The sequence below is a fragment of the Aulostomus chinensis genome, chromosome 23, assembly GCF_037954235.1.
Source record: "Aulostomus chinensis isolate RoL2024-O1b breed Wild chromosome 23, RoL_Achi_v1.0, whole genome shotgun sequence".
Classification (NCBI taxonomy): Eukaryota; Metazoa; Chordata; class Actinopteri; order Syngnathiformes; family Aulostomidae; genus Aulostomus; species Aulostomus chinensis.
Window position 1 is genome coordinate 18,692,665 of NC_141342.1, and position 16,426 is coordinate 18,709,090.

The 16,426-nt window shown below is 42.9% G+C and overlaps 1 long non-coding RNA gene across 2 annotated transcripts in view; it reads right to left on the bottom strand.

The window, feature by feature from the left end:
* Positions 1 to 16,426, bottom strand: part of LOC147239905 (uncharacterized) — a 121,321-nt gene that overhangs the window by 4,389 nt on the left and 100,506 nt on the right. The window contains exon 2 of one of the 2 annotated variants that reach the window (XR_015111480.1): positions 3,312 to 3,386. The exons of the other annotated variant lie outside the window; for it this stretch is intronic. This is a non-coding gene — a long non-coding RNA (uncharacterized LOC147239905). The remainder of the gene's footprint in view (positions 1 to 3,311; positions 3,387 to 16,426) is intronic. 2 annotated transcript variants of the gene reach the window in all.

Below are 16,426 nucleotides of genomic sequence, written 5' to 3' on the forward strand. Positions count from 1 at the left end.
ATAGCTCCCTGTTAGCTTGACCCTCGGAGCCGACATAAAATTCCTCCCCTCCGACGGAACACTGTTGCACTTGCAGGTCAGCGCTGTAAATCTCTCTCTCTCTCTCTTACACACAAGCACAAACACACACACACACACACACACACCGAGCGCACGCGGACACATACACACACACACAACTGTCTGGATAATGTTCACACTGCCACCACTCAGATTCTGTAGCCCCATGCAGCATTGGGAATTTGAGGACACCGCTCCTCAGCTCTTTCTCTCTCTCTCTCTCTCTCTCTCTCTCTCACAAACACACACACACACCCTTTATGCTTTCTTGCTTTCGCCTTGCATTTCCCCCCTAACAATCAAAGGCCATATGGCAAACATATTCCTATGGTTCATGGACTTTTATGGCTCTCGTTTAAAAGAATGGGCCACGGCTTGGTTGAGGGGTGTTCCGGAGGCCCGTTTGAAGGGCAAAATAATATCGTCTGCCCCCTCAGTCCTTTAGAGACCCTTTATTTCTATTAGTTTAGTCACTAGGCACCACTGAAAGACCCTAATTAATTAGGGAAGAAAAACAAAAGCACATAATATGTTTTTATAAGTCAATGGTACTCCGCTGGTATTTCTTCTCCACATCTCTCCCCCAACAGTCCTTTCATGCATCATTTACTCACTTCACTTGATCCAATTATGCCTCATTGGGAGATTCAGTGACCATATCAAGTCAACAGCCGAATAACACCTGATTACATCTTTCTTAATCTCACATCAAAATGACTGGCCCTTCTGTGAGCTCCATTATGCTTGGCAAAGACGCTGGAGAAGTTAACATGGGAATATTTGCCGCCCTGTTTTCATTTAGTGGCAGGCAGCAATAATTCAGCAACATTTGGAAACGTTAACCTGCCACTTAATGCTTTCCACTGATCCAGAGCAGAACCTCTGGTGACAACTCTTAGACTAATGTGTCAACTTTCTCAAAAACGAGCTGCCGCAACATTCGCGGAAAGCCAAAAGGAACTCGATCTTCAAGGCATTTCATGCCTATTTGACTCATTCTGCAAGGTGGAGTTTAGAGTTTACCCTCTTTTCCTTTCTTTAGTGGCTTTTACAGCATGTTGTAAGTCACTCGGACAGCATTGTGCACCCTGCTGTTGACCTGCATCTGGATAGCATCTGGGGTCATCGGAGTCACCCTGACAAGTGCTAAACCATCTGGAAACTTCCTCCTTCACTTTGAGACGTCACCGCGAGGAGGGGTGATGAAGGGCGTTGCTATAATGCAGGAATCAATAAAGGTTAGGATTTGAGAAGGAAGACAAGATAGGACTAGATCTCTTAAAAACCACTCAGTACTAAATACTTCAAAAGCTAATTACCACTGTTGAGAAATACTCCCCCAACAACAAATGTGCACTAGCTTAAAAATCAGGTTTCCACTTCTTGACACGACAAACGCCGAGACAAAACGTGCACAACGTAGCGTTACAGTAGGTATTTGTTACACGTTTAAATGATTTGATGTTACCAGAAACTATCAGTTAGCAGCAACCATTACATTTAGATCCGAGCCTCCTCCTCACAGCAGATATTCTAACATGTCAAAGCAGCTGGACGAAGTACTGCAATGGTACTAATTGCACTAACTTGATGAAAAGGCTCACGGGACATTTTGGGCGCCATATTTAGTTTTTGCTTACAGATGCGTTTTCCTGCTTTAATTAATCAGAATCTCTTGTGTGTAAAGGCTCCTGCCTCTTCGTTTGTCTGTTTCTCAGCAGACATTTGCAATACTGTATTAAGAAGTGAGTAAACAGCTTCCAGTGAAGGGTAATGAGTTCGCAGAAACATTCCAAAACAAAGAACACGGTACAGTCTTTGAAAAAGTTAAAAAAGGGGGGAATAAAGAGAGGAGAACAGCGAAGAGGGAGCCTAGATGAGACACTTGAAAGAGTTCTCTCTGGAGCCTCGGGGTGGACTCGGAACTCAGGATGAAGGATCGAAGTACAGGAAGTAAACAAGGCCTTTTAAAAACAGAGTAAAATGTTTAGCCCCAAAGGATTAGCACATAAAAGGAGAAGGCAAACAAGAGGGTGTTAATCAAGTCTGGTCGTGAGCGAAGGCTGAGGGACGGGCAGGGATGAGCTGGCAGACGATAACTGAGAACAGAATCTGTAGGTGCAATCTGACCGGACGCACTGGGATGATATCCGCACCTCATTGTCCCGTGGCCTAAAGGTTAAAGTGGGCTATTTTTTTTCCCATGCTCATTCCTCTATTTCATTCATTCATCGTGCCAACACCAATCACCAGGGCCATGGGTCGGGGGATGTCACATGTTTGAGAGGCTTTTATTTCCTCTTATTGACAGAATAATTGCACTAATTTGGACATAGAGCACAGACTCCAAACACCATCTAACATTAATGTGATGTCACTACATGCCCCGCCCCTTTCATTGTAGCTGTACGTAACAGTGGCCAGCGACAGCGACTAACGCTAATGCGTTTTAGCCTCCTTGCTCGTGCATCCACCTCCTGAGACCAGTGAGCAGTGCTTGTCTACACTATGCAGGCTACACATGATCATCCCTGTACCTTGCCATGCAGAAGTAGCATGTCAGAATGCATGATGGGTCCCTTTTTTTTCATAGCTGGCTTATTTATATTACCCTGTGGATGCGGTCATCCTTGCCATGAAACCGAATGAGCTGCAGAGCAGCGACACCTGACCTTCCCCCTGATGTCACGATGCCATCGACAGCATAATCCTGGGGTTCAAATTTTAGAATTTTTCTAAAGGCCGAACTTCCTAATATCTATAACCAATCACAATTTATTCATTACAGGCAGCATCAGTTAATGGAAATCTACATCTTCAATTGTGTGGAATCAATACCAGTGCTTGGATTATCTACAATTGAGCGAATGGTAAATGTGATGGGACCCTGGGATGTGCTGCTCATTAACAGAAACTAGCTTTTAATGATGTCCCCTATCATTAAGACTGATGGTAAGAATTGATCCCGCTGCGTTCCATCGACTGCCTACTGTTTGACCTTTAGACCCTCAGTTACAGTGGTTAAACTATAAGCCTGCCAAAGTTCTTATCAGGTCAGGCCCTCTACGGTACATCTGCCACTCCAGGCCCACACAGAGGAGGACGAGATACTGGAGGCTGAAATGAGGAGGGAAGTGTAATGAGCGTTAAGTCTATAATGAGAAGTTGGGGGGGGGGGCAGAGATAAGGCTAAGAGGCTTTGATGGAGGTGAAGGGAATTTTGGTGATAATTTTGTTGATACTCTTTTTACCCTGGGGTGGTGTCTCCCAGCTGATCCCAGAGGCCCCGTCTTCGTCTTCTTCCATTCTCCATGGTGACCCATAGCCTGCAGGTAGAAGTGACAAATGTCGGACGGGGTAAGCACCTTGTTGTCTGCGTTCAGGGACTTCTGCAAGGTACTCAGTGGTCATTACAGAGGACCAGAGGCACTGCAGGGGACGTCCCAGATGATCGTCCCTCAGTGTCCTCAGCTCGCCTCTTTATATGCTAATTACTCTCAGTGTGCTAATTTGTAACTGCTAGGCCAATCAGTGGGGAGCTATTTGGTTGTCACGGTGCCACACAGCAGGAGTTCTCTGCTCCCAGGATGAGTTCTAGAGGTGGCAGGTGGAAAGCAGAGCTGTCTGGTTCCTGTCCTGTAACCTCATCTCCTTCATATGGCTTTGGGCACCAGCTGTGTCATACTTCCACAAGTCATGACCCCGAGATGACCACCATGGAGAGGTCTCTGTCATCCATTAGCTCTGCACTTCACTTTTTGAGATAGTAGCCTTCATTGTTCACATAAGACTAAACCAAATAAGACAAGACAAGACAAGACAAGACAAGATACAGTAAGTCTTTATAAATCCCACAAAGGGGAAATTTCAAAATCAAAATATTATGTACCCTTCAAGTCAGCACATGTACAGGCTTCTGTACATATTGAAATGAAATAATATCATGCACAGAAAAACTTGATTGACTCTTCTACCTGCAGTCTGTATTTGATCATTCTATTTGAAACACTAATGTGGTAATAGCCCATGTTTCCAAAGACAGCTGCAAACACTCATTGCTGTGTTGTGTTCAAGAGCTACCCTGTGTCAAATGCAAATTGGCTGATTTCTTTGGTAAAATCCAGTCAATCACTTGAGGACCTCAAGGACATTAGGATGCTAATGAAAGTAAGAACAATAAAGTTATGCCCTGGATTGAAAAGCTTTAAGTTCCCTAATCCACAACAATCACCTCAAAATGAACCAACATTCAAATGAAGACAGTGACTCGACAATGGGACTCAGTTTCCTTTCAAAGAAGCGTCAAATCAGCCCCTCTGTCATTAATGAGCTGTTGTAAAAACACATTGTCTTTGCCAGTGGGAATAAGGAGCAGCAGGGTTTTGGGGAAGAGAAACTCCTATTCACAGGAAACTTTCACTGTAAAGAATTCTCTTAACGACAGATTCTTGCCTCCCCCTCAGGTCTATACATCCAGCCTTCCTAAAGCCTGGGCTCCAATTAGGCCATGCAGTGAGAACAGCGATGACTGGGCTGTATGTCTATTCAGGGTGATACTGTGGGACCCACTGGTAAATTTCAGCAAAGCTTTTGGGTGATACTCAAGAGAGTTCTAATGCTACTGAAAACTGAGACGAATGCATACGATTGAAGTGTGATCTGTGGGCTATAATGGACTAATTATTTTGTCAACAGCAAACACTTTTTGGCCCCTTTTCCTTCTGTTGTCTGTATTCCTTGAACAAAGAATGAGAGAGAATGAGAGACAATTGTAGCCATAGCCCAATTAGGACATCTAACTGGCCAGTAAGAAATGATTTACTTGTCGGGACTATGGCCGCCTCAGGAACGGTAGGTGGTGGTGTGCCCACTTACACTTGATTTCAAGCAATGGAATGTTTATTGACCATATGTTTTGAGATACGTCAGCTGAAACAACATGAAGTTTGTCTCCTCACGTATCCAGAAATGGGTTGTTTTTTTTCCCCTAACCTTCGCCATGATGAGCCAGTGCCACGGCGGGACCAAGGAACACGCACTGACTACCTCAGGCGATCAAGGGCCAACTCAAGTTGGCGTACATGTCTGAGGGAATCAGTCCCCTAATAGCAAAGTACTACAGTCCGAAAATACCGATTACAGTAACACTCTCACACATATTTTAAAAGTCCATTTTTTTTGGGACAATATACAATCATCATGTTAAGAAACCGACAATGAGCCACATGAAATGAACCTTTCCTTCAATGAATCAAAGATTAACTCCAAAAACTTCTTGATTTTCATCACAGTAAAAACACTCCTGTAAATGTAAAATAAAGAAGGCCTTTTGGTGCATAGAGGATTTATTGTGTATCATCTTCAACCAAACGGCAGACTAACGTAAAGGGGGTCATGCTCTCATTCCTATGCTAGTTGAACGGGTTTAGAGCCACATCAATCTTTGCTATGCTTGTAAAAACCTACCCTGTCGAAAAAAAAGCTCAGTACGGCCGTAAAACAGCACAAACAATTTGCCCTTATCAAAAAATAAAGGGCATTGCTGAAGACGTCATGGAACTTCACTGCGCTGTGGTTGATGGGCGCAGGAAAAACCAAATGAGGATCGTTAACTGGAACTAAAACCCCAGCAAGTAGGTACATGCCACACAATGAGACATTTCTTTAGCCCTGTTTGTGTCTGCATATTGGTTTTGGCTCTTTTATTAAAAATATAACTACCTAAAACATGCGTACTTGATTAAACTATGATGCATCCAGCAAAAAACCCTCAATTATTCAGTCCTACATTTCACTCAAATTTCCAACATCCCCAGCTACCTTGTGTCACTTGTGATGTATATTTGCCAAATTAGGTCCCAATTAGAGGTAATGGGCCTTGCAGTGTAAAATTTATTACCATGTGGATTTGATTAAGCATAGCAAAGGGTGCAGTTTGATTACCATGTCTGAGGCGAGACTCAGAGCCATGTAATAATTTAAACCATTATTATACAAGAGCTGAAAACTGTCACTTATCCCAATTAAAACAACAACAACAACAACAAACAAACAAACAAACAAACAAAATAGTGCTCAACCAAGTGTTACGTACTTCAGGAGAAATCTCACCATCACAAGTTCTACATTAGGGGATTTTGGGCCAGTCTTTAGGAGAAACATCCCACCAGTGATAGGACAAAGCTGAAGAATGGGTATGCGAAAATTTGTTAAGGCCCTGTGTTGAATCTTACAGGAGGCGGAGTGAGCAGTGTGATCAACTCTCAGGGTTCAGCTGTGTTTGGTGTCCCCAGTGCACAGGTTAAAGATTGATGCCTGCCCTTACCCAAATCTCCTCCCACATGCACACTCACTTTCTCTTCCTTTGTCCCTTCAGCTCAACACAGAATCAAAGGAGGCATTGAACAGACCTGGAGTGCCAGCACACCCCATTGCACATGAAAAACTGAGAGGTTCCTTTTGAGCCTTAAGAGGTAAGCCCTGAACTTTGAGGTCCTCATTGTTCCAGTGCACTTTGACACAAGGCTACAATGGTAGCCCTATCTCCATCTATAATACACGCTCAGAAGAAGGGGCAGAAAACCATTCAACCAGTCATTAACCCTTCTGCCTGGTTCTGGAAACCAGAGAATGGGGTAGTTCCACCGTAACACCCTACCCCATACACCTCATACACCACCCTGCCTGACAGACCAACTACGCTCCAGCAGTACAGCCTTCTTTTGTCCTATTGTGCTATGAGGGATGGATTTTGTTGTATGGAAAGAAAATGAGGGCCAAGGAGAGTTTCATAGCATTGATTGGCAACTTTAGATACGCAAACTGTCAAGAGCGAAGGCCGGGGCCGCAAAGGTACACCTAAATGGGCTGGTCCCAGAGGGAAAGAGTGCAAGGGGCACAGTGTTGACACATAATCATGATGATAAAGAAAGAAGTCCCAGAAGAGAAACATTATGTGCAGCTCGGTGTTTTCTCTGGTGGGTAAACCTGATCTCCTGTGAATGCTGATGGAGGATAATGCAGATATTTGGGGGGGGGGGGGGGGGGGCATTGAGGAGGCTGACGAAGTTCTATGGAGACCTCTTTTGAAGCACAGGAGCATTATAAATGCTAAATACCAGGCAGGACTCAGCTGATCACCATAGCCTGCGGCAATCAATAAGTGAATGGAGACCAGGTGGTGATGGTGCCATTCAGACAGAAAGGAGGGGACCTTGAATTTAACTAAGTGGGGCAGGAGTGAATACACAATGGAGTTAAAACCTGGGAGATCATAAAAGTGATTGGATGCTGTTGCTATCATCAGCAGCAAAGCTTTGATTATGCACAATCCGAGACCGAGAAGGATCAATAGATGAATGCGGACTCTGAAAGCCCTGAGGGTGGACACAGCATTGAGGAGACGTGACCTACACGGCCTTATGTCGCAGGTTTTGTATTAACATCAAGCTGTTACTCTTGGAAACAACAAAAAATACTCACATGTACACATATTCAGTGGTTCATTCAATCGTACTTTAGCAACAAATACCTGTATCAAATCCAAATCCTTCAAGGTCCTTCTCTAAATTGTATCACAACACGAGAAGTCATCCTGCTAAAAAGTTTAATCTATTTACCAATCTGAAGTTGGTGCAAGACATTGCGCTGAAGTCTAGCCGAACAAAGCTGAAGTGTCACAACCACTCGTTTAATAGTGCTGTGTAAAGTTCTCAAGCACTGTTCCACAAAATGATGTGCTTGGCTGTCATTATTGTCAGGAGCAGGATGCAGGTGATTTACAAGGCACTGGTGTCCCATTCGGTGAGCATTCAAATGTAATATTACTGTTAGACAATAAAATAAAATGTATCAACAAAGTCTACTCAGTGGACGGTATGGGTTAAATTAAAAAACAACAACAACAGTTTTCACTGGTATTATCTTAACCTTACCTTTTACTAGAACTACATGGGGTCTGGCTAATACCTGGAAAACAGTCATGCTGTCAGACTATTAGGCAATGAAACTTGGTTTACTACAATGGTGAGTTTGTCAGTGTTCCCTCAGGATTAACCATAACTCCAACTCTAATTTTTATGTGGGAAAAAAAAAATGTATTTGAAATGATGTCTGAGGGGCATAGGCATGACTCCGAAGTGACCTAGCGAGAATAACGTTAGCCCTGTTGAGTCAGCTTCAGCTAACGTTTACTTGGGATTTTCAAAACAATAAAATACACCGCAGTCATAAAAACAGAATTGCCTTGCAGCTAAGACATCTGCTGAAAGATTTGATAAAAATTATTTTTTTCCCATGGGCACATAAACCACAACAGCATTTTTAGCTAATTGCGTCACTACCTTAGAGGTATAGCTGAAGGAAGGAGGACCTGCTTTGCTTTTGAGTAACGTCTGGTGAGGAAGAACTCAAAAAAAAAAGACAAAATGGTTAAATATTGTGTGTTGAGGTGTTGTGTAATGATGCATTAGATTCAGTTTATCTGTTGTTGTGTTTTTTGCTTCAACAATACAGTAATAATTATCCAGTTATACAAAAAAAAAGGGTAAAGAATAAAACTAATGTCCGCCTTACAATTTGATTATTTTCCTCCACCTAGTGTGACTATCACAGTTGCAGCAGGGAGAAATATTCCACCTGTTCTCAGGAAAGGTGAAAGTATTAATGAGTCTGCCTCGCTGCCTTACACGTGATCCCAGCTGCTTTCCCTCGTCTGCTATGATCCAGGTAGGAGTTTATCCTTCTCTTAACTCTAATCCTTGCACACTTTCTTAAGAGCAACTGTACTGCAAACATCATGTAGATGATTGCAGAGCTGCTTAATGTGATTGCAAAAGGAGTGGGAGGCAAACACTACAAGATTAGCTTTGCCCATAAACCGTTACACATTAATATGGATCAGGTGAAATCCCTTTTCTTCTCGCTCAGGGGAGCTGCATCACATGAAAAGAGGAATGCAAGAGGATTAATTTAGCCTATATAATGATTGTTGAACAATGTGAAACAATAAACCAGAGTGTTTCTTATTTACCATTTTAGTCTTAATGTGTTTTTAAGTATGCAAGTGTACTTCAAAAGCAGCGGTGCCATATGTTAGGGTGCCCGTTGTTTTTGTTCTAGTTAATCAAATGATAAATCACCAATGTAGAGTTTGATATGAGCACAGTACGTGGCCGTATGATAATAGGCTGATGTAAAGACAGACAATTTAAGAATGACGGAGAAAGTAACACACACACACACACACACACACACAAAACAAAGAATTAAAAGGACACGGAGCTTTGACACGGAATTCATACATGACCACGCGCACACCTCATCTACACTAATCATTCTTTATCAAGTCACTTAATTATACTCCGTAAATTGAAGCAATCTGTAAATGTTAATTCTCTAAGCTTTGCTCACAATCATTTTGTGCGTTATAATTGATCGCATTCCCTTGTTTCATTAGCGTTTGCAGGATCACGCCATTCCCCTTCGGATTACACGTTATTTGATGAACTCTACATCTGTGGGAATGATCACAGTGATTTTCATCCACTGAACCTTAATCATATATCACTTCATCCGCTATAATAATGCCCCAAGTCATTAATATAATTAATTAGCATTTTCCTCTGAATAACACAGGGATCTTTGTCCACTGAGGTTGCGGCTGCTACTGTTGGGAAGATGATTGTCCTGTGGATTATGTGCTAGTAACTTTGGAATCAGGACCGTAAATAAGAGGTCTGACTCCTCTTTGCTGATGAGAATGAAATCAGGTTTCCAGAACGACCTCCAGAGCGCGTGGATCTTGACTTTTTCAAGCTTTTGCATAACAATGATGTTTGCAGGTTTGGATCCAACCTCAGTTCGCCTCGGTCCATCATTTTAAACGTAATGCCGCCGACCGCACCGCAGAGCCGCTGTCATCAACCTGGATTTATGTTGATTTTGTCCAGCGCTGCTATGATTGTATCATTTTAGTAGCGGTGCAGGAGCGTTAGAGTGAATTTTGGCGAGAAGATCTTGTTTATGGTCCACAACTAAAATGCGTAAAAGAGACAAACCAAATTGGTTGAAGTTCTCGTGTTTCACTGTGGACAGATGTCTCCACGGCAACAACCTGGGACATTGTATTCTCATGAAACATTTGCGAGATATCTTGTGAAACGTTAAGCGCAATTTTCCATGCCTAACGCCTACGAATGCCTGGCAACGTGAGCGATGAGTGCGGCCGTGCAGAGCCCTGTCGCGACGACCTCAAGCATAATGTGAGATTCACTGGAAAATAGGATATTTTAAGATAAATTCAGTGGTTAAAGTCTGGTTGGGTTTGGATACAAAAAGCATTTGGTGAGGAAAAGATAATGGTTTCGGTCAAACAAACAAAAAAACCAGCAACAAAAATCAAATAAAAACTGCTGCATATGTCAACGTCTCTTGGCTGGCTCGTGATTAGCAGGGCAACAGGGTGCACTGCTATTCCTCAGCAGAGGTATAAGTTTTGAAAAAGAGTAAATGCGCAAGTTGGGAGATCGAAACCAGTGATTCAAATCAGATCTGACAGAGCAGGCTTCAACTCAAGCGATGGACCAGCTGCTCCTGCTGCTGTCGTCTTCACGGACGTTCCCAACATTTGCCCTCATCTCCTGACAGCCTGCAAACATGGCCGCTGGTATTGAAGAACAGTTACAGCTCGTCCAACTGAAGGAGATGCGACACGGTTAATTCCTATGCATTTTTTTGTTTGTTTTTTTTGCAACATATCAACAATTTGCTTCAAATTTGCTCGATTATCTCACTGAATGATTTATAATCTTGCTAACACATTTGGAAGCTCCAGTAGCTGGAAGGGATGCGGTTCTCAGCTCGTATTTTGTGTTACGGCGATGAGAAATTAATTGCAAACGTTATAATGCTGAGCTGCAATGTTTTGTGTAAACTTTCTCCCTAAAATAGTCTCCCAGTTACAGGAAACTCACAGAATTTGTCCTTTTATGAACCCACAGCTCGGAGGTTTCACTTTGAACCTCCGAGCTGTGGGTGCTGATGAGCCAAAGCTCCCCTGGTGGGAGTGTAATTACTGTGTTCTCAGATTTCTAACCTCTCAGTTGTGAGTTATGGGCTGAAATTTGAATAATCTATCATTTAGCTACCTGGAGAGGGTCTGGGCTTTGTGCTGCTCTCATAATACAAAGTCTTTTTATGTAAGCATGAAAGAGAAAGCAAGTACCGATTGTAAGATTCCTTCTGATCCTCGAGCCCACCGTACAGTTTCCTCAGAGGAGAACGTGGGGTAGTCGCATGGATTTGTTTAGTTAGCATTTCAGACAAAATTCCTCATTAATGGAAACATATGTACAAGATATAGAATGTGCATCTCAAATGAGCGGAATAAAAAGAGACGTGGCTGTCATGCGAGCTATACTCTCGTCTGATGACTGTATGGTACGGAGGCCCAATTCTGCTAAAAAAAAAAACCCACCACAAAACAGAAGGATAAAAATGTAACCTAAATATAATAAAATGTTCTCCTGGTATATCGCTATGAGGAGATAAAAGGTCAATGGGAAGTCGGAATGAATCGATCAAATAAAAGGTGATTCAATTTTGAATTTTGAGATAAAAAGTCAACATTGGGAAATAAAAAAATAGCGATTATGAGATTAAGTTTAAAATATTACTTTCAGTAAAATAACATATCAATTCAATTAACAATACCGACTTTTCAATCTCTTAATTCTGACTTTTGCGTTGCAAAATTACCAGATAGATTAAAAAAAAGTCATCATTATCAGATTAAAAGTGTATAAAAAGTTCTAATGTTGTGTAAAAAAATTTGAAATCAAGACTTTTAATTAGCACTTTTAAAAAATCCCATACTAAAGACTTCTAATCTCTAATCGTGACATTTTAATTTCAGATTTTTATTTGAATGTTTACATTATCAAGCCTTTTTTGGGGGGGTGGGGCAGAAATGGGCTTCCATACGCGACTGACTATAATTCATCTTTTTTTTTTGTCAGCCATAGATTTAGAGACAGCGATCACATGTCAGAAGACACAAAGCAGACTAAACACGGCGACAACTTGAAAAGCTGAGAGTTGCCCCGACTCCTCTTTCAAAGATATGTGATACACGCCTCTCTCAGCACTTCTGTTGTACCCACAATAAAACACACTTCAAACACTGCGGCTACATGATGTACACAATGATTTGCAAAGACGGGCCGTACGCACAGTCGGGCTACGCGAGCCAGATAAGGACACTCTAGACGTCTCCCTTTAAGATTTCAGATCTCTTTGAAAAATTCCGAACCTAAAAGCAGAGGAAGGAGCAGCCCAAAAGTTCCGTTGGTTTGTAACTTGCATCCCCGTCATCGCTCAGTTCTGTAATTGGCACAGACGAGGAGTCTATAATGAGCGCTGGCAGAGAATGATAAGGTTTGTCTCACTGGAAACTGTTAACACTGTAGTTTTACAGTGCACACGGCAGACAGGCAGCGCTAAGCCTCCCCTCAGCTTAATGAGAGAGTCGAGGCTAAAGAAGACACCCAAGGAGCCACGGCTTCACTCACGCATCTTTTCCACGTCCTTTCATCCAAAACTTAAACTCTTAATGTTTAAACCTATAAACTGTTTAACTTGTCACTACACGTTACTGAAACAGGACAGAGTTTAATAAAAAAAAAAAAAGGTGATCAAAGTTGAAAAGGAGCATGTTTCTCCTTAACGATCTCCTGAAAAACTGTAATTCCAGTGCTACTTTTGAAATACTACAACTACTACACTTTTAAGTAATATAAACCTTGAGATTTCTGTCGAGGCTGATTTGGTAATACCCGTAGTTACAAGATGCAACAGAGTACTTGGTTCAGTCGTAGTAGCACAACTCCCAGAGTTCTACCTTCTTTTTTTCCTTCTTCTTTAGACACCTTTGCTACACAGGCTGAAAGAATTCCTGACAATTTATCAAGAAGACAATAAACCATCACGCTGATGACTGAAATGCCGACAATCCTCTATTTGTATTAAATGTTTAATTACATATTTATTCCATGTTGATTCCAATGACTTTGCTCTCTCTGTTTTGAACAACTCCTATTTCTGATATCACATTTATTCGCTGCACTCTGTCCTCTTATAAACGTTTGGTCCTTGTTTAGCAGGACGCCTTTTCAGTGTAGGTACTTAGAGAGCAGTGGAAAAAACACAGAGTCAGAGTCTTCTGTGTGTACTTGTACTTGGCCAGTCAAACTGATGCGAACTGCACGCTGGCTTTCATCCTCCGGTCCAGTACTTGCATACTTTCCCGTGAATCTTTTTATGTGGCAGTTTTGGAACTGAGGAGTGAAATAAAGAGAAAATGTTGGCCATGAATAGCATGAAAAATGTTTTTCAGTGTTGTGAAAATATGAGGGATTCTCAGCCATTGCAGTAACCTTATATTTTTGTAGACCTTTTGAAAATAGTGACTTCAAAAAAAGAAGATATTATCAGAAATTAAATGGAAGTGAGCTACAGCTGCAGTGCTATGACCACATCATCTTTCTTCTTCTTTTTTTTTTTCTCTCATCCTGGAGCACGTGGGGCAAACGGAGCCAGCAACCACTAAAGGTCCCATCAGATTTCACAAAAATGCTCTGAATTTTTTATTTTTTATTTTGTTTTGGAACCACAAAAGCTTGAATTTGTGAGTTTTAGGAAAACTGTGAAGTAGGGTGGAAACACTCCTTGACCAGTTTGGCTCGTGTCTGCATGCAGAGTTTCAATGTAGACTCAAAATGATCAGAAGCACATTTACCAAATCTCGTAATCCCACTATCTTACAGTGAAAGGGGGACATACACTGATGGGTTCCATGAAGGATTTCCTCCAGGATTCAGAATCCCGGCACATTGGTCATAGTCTGCACGAGCCAGTTGGTGGAGTGTGTAAATCTACCAGTGTGGGAGGAGGATGGATTCCTCCCAAAGTGAGTCAGAGTGCATCAGACACTTGATGTATTTTCATGCACATTCTGACTGTAAATCCGTCAAAAGCCAATGAAAACAAAGGAAGTTGAAGATTATCAGCCATTAGCTAGCATCAGTATTAGCTCTACCGCTATGTCTGCAGCGCCTAGCGTTAGCCTGCATAGCCTAGCCTTGGCTTCGATATGTAATGTTACCCAAAGACAACTGACTCGACGCCAGCTCCCTCTGTCGTCCCTACCCCCCCTCGTCCAGCCGCCCACAACTACACCCACATGCGTATTTTCCCTTTTTCTTGATTCTCTTTGGCAGAAATGGAGGCGGATACAAAAACAGCTGCTAGCTCTGCAGCCTCGGTGTTTGTTTATGCTGCAAACTCTCATTCTCACGAGTGTCATCTCTAATGAAATGTGAAATCATCCGTTTTCCAAGCGCACACAGAAGTATTCCAGTTTCTTTACGTTAAAGGGATCGAGCGACAGGTGATCCAACAGATTCTTGGAGCTCATTAGAAATTGCCCAGTATTGCTATAGGAAAAAGTTTTATTATATTCATTGCATTCAGCGGTCCTACCAGAGCAGACCTAATAATAATATTACAACCATCCATGTTTCTCGATGACATCGACATCCAACACGTTCCGAATCCGGGAGGCTATGAAAGAAAAACCGTTCGATAATCACCTCAACCTTTCTATATCTCATCCTTTACACAAACAAATCGAATAATTATGAGAAACTTTTCTCTGGAGACATTCATTATATGTCCTTTAATGATGTGAAACGGCATCATCCATCCGTCCACTGAGCCGTGAGTCCTCTTTCGTTATCTGTTGAATGCTTGCTTCATTTGTCTGTTCAGTCCGGCCTTGTTTGAGGGGATTTGAGGGCCGAGATTGCTAATCCCAACTTTGAACATGAATCAGCGTCCAGGGGGAAGGCCTCCTGGATTCTCAGCCTCTTTCTTATGATAATGGTCCAATCAGCACGGCCGGAATGATGAAAATGCCAGCCAGCTTATCTCAGTGGGACAGCTTGGCAGTGGGGAGAAAGGCCTGTCAGAGAGACAACGAAAACCTGTTCTGAAATAAAGGCAGCGCGGCTCTTATTTCTGCCTACGAGTTACAGTGCTATCTGTGTTGCTTTGTGTGAGTGTGCACACGTATGTGAGCATGTTGGCATGCATGTAAACAGAGGTAAATAATTAAAAAAAAAAAAACAACCTTTGGTATGTCGGGATGTGTCGGTGCGCTCATGCTTGGCGATTTCTGAGACTGATAACCGCAAACCAGGAGGCGACCTTTTCAAATCGCGGTTCGCGTTGAGGCCTGAACACTTATTAGATTGCAGCACAAAACAGCTTTTTGTTGAAATTTAAATCGTTTTTTCGGAGTTTTTTTTTTTTTTTAGATTTTTCCAGAAGCGACAACCCCTCCTGTTGACCTGCATTTCAGCGTCTACCTCGTGCCATTCTTACAGCTACGACAACAGGTGCTTTTCGTGGTCGTCAGTCGGCGGTGCATGGATTCAGCCACATTATGGGAGGCATTATGGTATTTGGCATGGATGAAATGTGTTAACTATCAGTAAGGTGAAAGTTCTTGCCAGCTGGGGAGGATCAGAGGATGGGTCGGGATGGGAATTGGCATGGCGTCCATCACCGTACATGAGAGGTTGAGTTACAGCGCGGGCACCGTGCCAGATTATGGGGCTAAGCAGGGGTCAGTGTCTGTCTCCCCGCTGGTGCTTGGAGAGGACTCGGGCTGAAGTGGACACACAGCTGTTCCTTGCCGCTCCACACTAGACACTCCGGCGTCCCATTAAACTGCATGCGTGGGTGTGTATGGTTTTGTGTCTGTGTTAATATTTGTCTTGCTGGAGTGTGTGTTTCTGTGTTCAATTAGGAATATCTGCAAGCAAACATGGCCCTCTCATCCCCCACTTTCCCACAGTGCGATCGGGGGATAGCCGACTGTGACGCGGTGACTAAAACTGGTGACTCACACAAAGTCTCCCCAGGGCTGCAGCTCTGTAATGAGAGGCCATTATCACTGGAGAGAACACTGCACTGAAGATAAGAGAAGCCCAGCCTGCAGGCAACCAGCAGCGTTCACTGTCACTACCCAGGAGGAGCCACATGATGCTTGTATCTCCGAATTCAATTCCCTCTCCTCCCTCTCGCTCTCACCATTGCCCCCAAAACATTCCGGGCCAATGTCTCCCTGTTCATCCTTCCGAGGGGGTTTTGCCCAAACTGTCTCTCTAATGCCTCAGGATTGGCAGGGACCAGGTAGGATTGTGCTTGTCAGTGTGGGCGGTGGGAGTGGATAACAAGCGGGCAGGGGCGCGCCGCGATTACGAGCCCGCCCTCCCACCGATGTAGCTCGCTCCATCAGAGGAAA